Source organism: Schistocerca americana, chromosome 3 (assembly GCF_021461395.2).
Source record: "Schistocerca americana isolate TAMUIC-IGC-003095 chromosome 3, iqSchAmer2.1, whole genome shotgun sequence".
NCBI classification, from domain to species: Eukaryota; Metazoa; Arthropoda; class Insecta; order Orthoptera; family Acrididae; genus Schistocerca; species Schistocerca americana.
Window position 1 is genome coordinate 915,240,933 of NC_060121.1, and position 7,093 is coordinate 915,248,025.

Genomic DNA, 7,093 nt, shown 5'->3' on the forward strand with positions numbered 1-7,093 from the left:
TACTCACCACGTGGAAGTACTCATCTCTAATTTCAAGTCCTGCACACGCCATTTCTTAAATATTTCAACTTATGGTACACACGCTATTTCTTAAATATTTCAACTTATTGTACACACGCTAGTAATTCAGCTTAACTTAAGCACACGGAAGTATTTCAACTTATTGCTACACATGGTTTCATTGTGACCGTTGGTCACTTCCGAAGATTACTACAATCCCATTAATATTACCTGCCTGACATTTAATTCTCCCCACAACAGTTCCTGAAATAGAGAAAATATTATTTCAAACTACTCTTAAATATTCCACATGCATACCATGTCGCCACTCTTTCGTCATTACGGAGCACAACTAAAACAGGTCTTAACAGCACAAGATCCAGCGGCAGAGTGCTGAAACATGGCCGTTCTCTAGGTCATCTCGCACCTATCTTGAGGTGGGGGAAGACCATGCTACCGTATTGGTCAGCCACATTTCAGGCGCTCAAAGCTCAGGTAAATTTCATCTCTTTGGTCCCACCAAAGGTGGCCAAAGGATCGTCTCAAAGATGATCATATATTCACATTCACTATCTGCGGTTAGCAGACGACCATACATTCATTCATTTCACAGATCTCACCAAACTGGATGTAGGGATTTACTTTGTGGGAGTGCACATGTGATCAATTAAATAAATAAATTGTCCTTCTTTCCCACACTGGTATCTGGCTTCGCTGTATCAATTGAAATTGAGTTATTTTTACAAAAAAAATGTGTTGTTCTGACAAGAATAATGAAGTATGTTGTACCTATTTTCAATGTCGGGCGGTACTGTACCCTTTCACCACCGGCTACCCATGCAGAAAAAAATGGCACGGTACTATCCTTGCAATGCGAGGGTAGTTCCTAAAATTTTTTTAGGAAAACTGTATTAGAACAAACATAGCAAGTCATCAAAATAACCAGGAGGAGACCTTAGCCCCTGGTGACCTCAAATTGACGACCAAATGTTGTTACTTTACCAAATTATTGACACAGTTGTTGCATTATTGTACTCTCCGCAATCCGGAGTAATGTACACATACAAATTTACAACAATCCACATGACAAATAAAACATTACATCATACAAATAAAAAATAATGGTGAGATAAAAATTTGCTTAGTTACTGGGATCTTCGTTATTTTTATGAGTAATCCAAACTTCACTAATTTTATGACAAATAAAAAAATACTAATTGTACTCATGAAATTTTAAATAGCTCACCGTCCAAACACAGAGCAAGTAATCCGACATTCATAAATTGCGTTGTAACAATCTTTACACAGCAATGTCTAAATACAAGACAAAAGAAAAAAAATTGCATACACTAGTTACACGTAGAAGTCTGGCTCCATATCAATACACGCAATAAATAGCAATAAGTGCTTGAATTCACCAGTAGCTCTCGTATCTTACTCTACTGCTCATTTCTCTGTTGTCACACATTTAGACGACAAGAACTTGCATTTTGACTAGCCTTCATTAGACTTTAATGTGAAATATCACCACTGTGATGATGCAAATAAGTGGCTTCGGTCAACACACCAACAAGATTATTACTGTCCGCGACATCAAAATACATCAGTTAATTCCAATATTTGTTGTGCAATGCAAACTCTTGTCCCCTGTGTCAACCTTACTGACCAATGCAACAAGAGCCGCTACGTTAGTATTACGCCACTGGCTAATAATTAAGGCATCATTGTACCAAATATTCTAATAAACATGCTACGTGAACTTGATAACCAAGAACAAACAAAAAACAAACACTAACTATTCTAAACACAAATGTTAATGAAATACAATTACACTTGCTGTCTCTTTTCGAATGAAACATATAAAAAAAAAAATTTACGGAATTTACAAATACATTATTCCCTATCTTGCGAGTCACACGGAATCATTTCATTCTGTGATTTTCTTGGGGGTCAAAAAAGTTGCTGACAGGTTCCCTAGAAACACTGTCTCGGTGTCAAAGCTCTCCCATGGTTACCCGGACGAAAGTCTTTAAGTCACTCAAATCGGCATTTTGAACACACACTGAACAGTAAACTGTATCTCACATTAAACACAAATGTCATAGTCACTCTCAGCGTACCATCCACACGAATCTGGTCGTCCAGAAATAGCCATACAACTACTATTACTCACGGTTCTGTCCTTTCAGTTCATGGTGTAATTAAAAGTCGTAAGTTCCTACAAACAGCACTTATTCCCGCACCAATTCAAGAAATGTCTCCTACTACAGACGCAAATGTCAATGTCCCACTCTAGTTTCTTGCGTTCATACAATAATTAGTGACCAAACGACAACTGTCCTCCTTAAGTATACCAAGTGTCCCACATGCAATTCACAAAGCACACTTAAGAAGTCACTGCCAAAAGTTTATGGATCCCACCGTTCAGTGGTCAAGAGAAAACAAAACAATCGTCCTGTCTGCTAAAGACAAAATCTTTTCCACCACTCACAACGTGGAAACACCAGTCCACTTTCCACCTTATGGAGACGTAATGAGCAGTCATCTTGTTTCACAGCTCCACAGTCCAGTACTAGTTAATAGTTGCTGGTAACAAATGCCCGCCGGACTCTGCGTCGCATCGTTCATTCTGCCGTGGTGCCGCCGTGCGACTCGTTGAGCTGCAGAAACCACCCGCTGTTGCCTCCGCGGGATACTTTCTCCCATCGTAAGGGTGGCAGAACTTATGAATGGCCAGTGGTACGTGCGTGTCGCCCCAGGCCGTTGACCTGCTGTAGCGGGCGCGTGGAGTGTACCCCGACCGGCAGTGGAGTGGGGAGTGCCGCGGCTCTTATGCAGGTATGGGCGCGTTCTGCATGAGCACCTCAGCGCTGCGACACCCAATCAGTCAGACCCTTCCATGTATCTCGCAACATTACACACAAAAGGATATTCTTACAGTATTTAAAGACTCATTGATTACATGTATGATCTATTAGATACATTGGTAATAAAAGAATCTTTGTTCTAAAAAAAACATAAAATCATACACCCTAGTTTTCTACACATACAACATCAACACTTATCCCTTTTCTATATACAGCCCACACTTGTGCTATTGATTGTACCTGACGTCCCTCATACAAAACATGAAAGTATAAAAAAAAACAAAAGGAATAATAAACAATCTATACAGCTCATAATTACAATATCAAATAGTAGGCTACTCTAACATCCTATCACAATGAAAATATTAGAAACTGTTTATTCTAAAACTACAATATACAGTGAACCTTTGTGCTTGCGACAGACTGAAATTAATGCCCCTTGAAAGTGTTCTAACAAAAAAAAATAAGAAATAATCTACACAGCTCACAATTACCTACCACATGTTATTAAATAGTAAAGTACTTGAACATCCTAACACAATAAACATTTTAGAAACTGATGACTCTAAATCTACAACATACAATGCACCTTTGTACTTGTGACAGACTGAAATTAGTATCTCTTTATACATTTTACGTTTTATTATATATAACAACATTTCTAGGACATGTATGGGCCATCCACATGTCAGAGCCTGACCTGACATCGAGGTTCATCCCAATCAAACAATACACAATAATGTTTTAGTTACCGATCGGTAGCATCCCCTTTACAGGAGTGTGCGGATTGATCACACTACTCTACGACTCTCACTCACCAGACATCACATTTTCCATCTCATTCAATCCATTAATACACTAACAGAATAGGTCTAGAAGTCAGCTAACCTTAACACCACCACACTCACGACAACATACCATACTTTTGGTCCCTTATACTCATAACACCACCACTCTCACGACAACATACCATACCTTTGCTCCCTTATCCTCAACCACATAACACATGAAGCTGTTTCGGAGATAGCATTCCAGTCTCCGAATTCGTCCTTTCACTCTGGCACCTATCTCCATCGACTTACCTCTGCATTCACTTTACCGATTATTCATCCTGCTAAATATCAACTTAGAATTGCGACATTTCATCTAAGAACAAAAAATACACAAATTATTCGTCCTGCAAAATAACTGTACACATTCTTAGTACCGTTTTGTTTAGTTATACTGGTACCAGGCTTCAACAACAACGAAAAAACTATTTTTGCCAAATTGCAAATCTTATGCTAAGAATTAGATTTACACTTATAGTACATCCTACGTCAGTATTCCACAACGTTCACTATCTGGATCTCATACTCCCTTTATGGCCTTTCACATTGTGCAGTTGTCCTCATCTCTTCATTCGTATTTCGGCTCTCCATCCGTCCATTACTCCATCATTTCCTGGTCTTCCTTCGCCATTGGCATCAATCTCTATTGCAGCATACACAGGCCTCTCTGTAACATACATCTAAGACATCTCCACATTATTAATTCTACTCACCTTTATTTACCACTGTTTCATCACGTCGAATCTCTCTTTATTAATCACACTGCTTCTCGTCGCTTCTCTCCCTAAATATCACCTTTGTCCACTACTATTTATCACGTCGCTTCTCTATCTACCATCTTTATCCACTCATTAATCATCACGTCGTTTCTGCTTGATCCTTATTCATATGACAAAAAATACGTACATACACCACTCTTTCGACTCCTGTTCATGACTCATTCGACCAGTCTATTCCGTCATACTTCCTGACATCCCGCCTGAAAATTCTTATGTTCGATTTGACCCTGCACAACGTTACAAACCACAAATAATTACATTGACTATCTACCATAAACTGCCTACTTTCGATCTATCTTTAACTTTTCCATAATTTGATGTTAGAAATGTGATGAAGCCCACGAGATTGTTTTCCCTTGATCGTATCAATCAGTACAGCATTTTCACGGACAATCCGCCTCACTCTGAATGGTCCACTGTACACAATAAAGGATTTGTTAGTTAGGAATCTGTGCTTACATGAAAATTAAATGTGTGCAGAGAATATACAAGCTGGGAGAAATGAGCACCCCAAGTGTTAGAAACTTTGGTGCTAGTGGTCTCTTTCCCTAACACCAGATTCCGAACAACCATACGCAGCACCTCATAACAGATGCCATTACTGGTGTTTTATTCTCTGATCAGAAGTATGGTATTTGCATTCCTACATATTAGTAGAGTATGTCTGTTACATAGACAATTTTCAGTGCCAGCGGCAAGTGTTTTAAGGCAAGATGCTAAGGGCTGATATGTTGGATTAGTTTCTCCTGTTCTTCAATCCATTATGACAAGAATGAAATGCCAGGATTCCATGCTCTCCTGTCATTCTGATAGTTTCTGCCGTTCCTATCCTCGACACTATCTGACCTATGAGTCGTGTCTCTGTTCACGATATTGCTCTCATTACCCAATTCTTGTAACAAGTGCTGAAATGACGCAGAATCGTCTAAGCCTCTGCCTGCTATCGCTATATCTCTGTGCAATTTCACTGGCAACTTCGTTATACTGATCCTAATGAACTCCCCAGGTTCGTATGGCACATCCAAATACCTATTTCGTCTCAGCATTTCCTGATAGCACGACACTGGATCTCTTATACCACCTTCGTTACAATTTGGCATCATCAATATGCTTTGCTTAACCTGGTCCTGCTTACTTTTCGACCAGAATTCATTTAAAAACTTGTCACAAAATATCTTGTAGCTACTACAGTCTTTAATAACTTCCTGCATTTTCACTCTAACCTCGTCCCTCAAATGGTTACACACAAACTTCATTTTGAGGAGCGGTCCCCACGATGAACGTAATGAATCTTGAAATTGAGACAGCCACAGGCATGGATGTTGGTAATTATCAGGATCCGGAAAACAAGTGTATGTTTGTACCGACACGAAGTGCCTCCTACATTCTTCTTCCGCATTTATGTTTTCCGACCTTGGACTATACCCAGTTGGGTTTGCCACCTGTTTTATCCGACACAACCGTTCTTCTAACTCCCTGAGTTCGTCTTCCTCTTTCTGCCTATTTTCGTTTTTTGAATTTATCTCACTCTCCCTCTGCAGTCTACCTGGTGGTGTTTCACCTTCACTTCTGCACGCTAATTGCAACTGTGCAAGTTCTTCCCTATGTTTCCTATTTGTTTCTAATTGTGCCTCTTTAAACTGTAATAGTGATTGTATCTCCTCCTGGTCGGCATAAACCTCTCGCTGCGTACTGTCAGAGCCTGTTTTGCCTCTCATACTGATCTTTTCTACATCTGCGCTAATCGTATTCATTCTGACCACTACTTCTTTGATTCGCTCATCCAGCAACATGTCCCTACGTTCTGTAAAATCGCTCTCTATTGCACTTATTCGTACCTCCAAATTATTGGCTTTCTCTTTCACGGCGTCACATATTTGCTTCAATGCACCCAGATTCTTCTCCTCCTCATCTAACCGATTATTAACTGCGAGCAGACGCTCATCGATAACTGTGTGTAGCTTCCTCATTGCCTCTTTATTTCCCTTATCCATTGCCTCCAGTCTTTCCTTATTTGCTTCCAATCTTTCCTTAGTTGCTTCAGATCTTTCCTTATTCTCCCTATCTCTCTCCTTATTCTCCCTATTCATCGCTTCTAATCTTTCCTTATTATCTTCATTCATCACTTCTAATCTTTCCTTATTATCTTTATTCATTGCTTCTAATCTTTCCTTATTATCTCTATCCATCCTCTGTAAAAACTGCAGTAGCACACTGTCACTTGCTACTTTCGGTGCGCTCACCTCATTCGCCTGAGAAACCGTAGCTTCGCTAAGGGTAGCTGCACTTTCACTGCATACCTGACCTAGTCCCGGCTCGCCCGCGTCATCGGGAAAAGCCCCCGATTGTGAACAAAGCCCGCCGCATAAAGGATCACCTAGCCGCGGTCCGCTGAACAATTCAGCCCCTTCCGAGTGTTTGTCGTCCCCGCTCATTAGCCCATGGTCGACACATACTTCCTGCTGCACTGCTACATTCAGCCCAGAATCGCTATTCTCCATGGTGGCTACCCTTTTCGACTGCGACCTAGTTACTATGGACATTACGCAAAAAAAAATTATACCACGATCTTCCAGCCTTGGACGATATAGCAATTAATTACATAAAAAAAAATAAA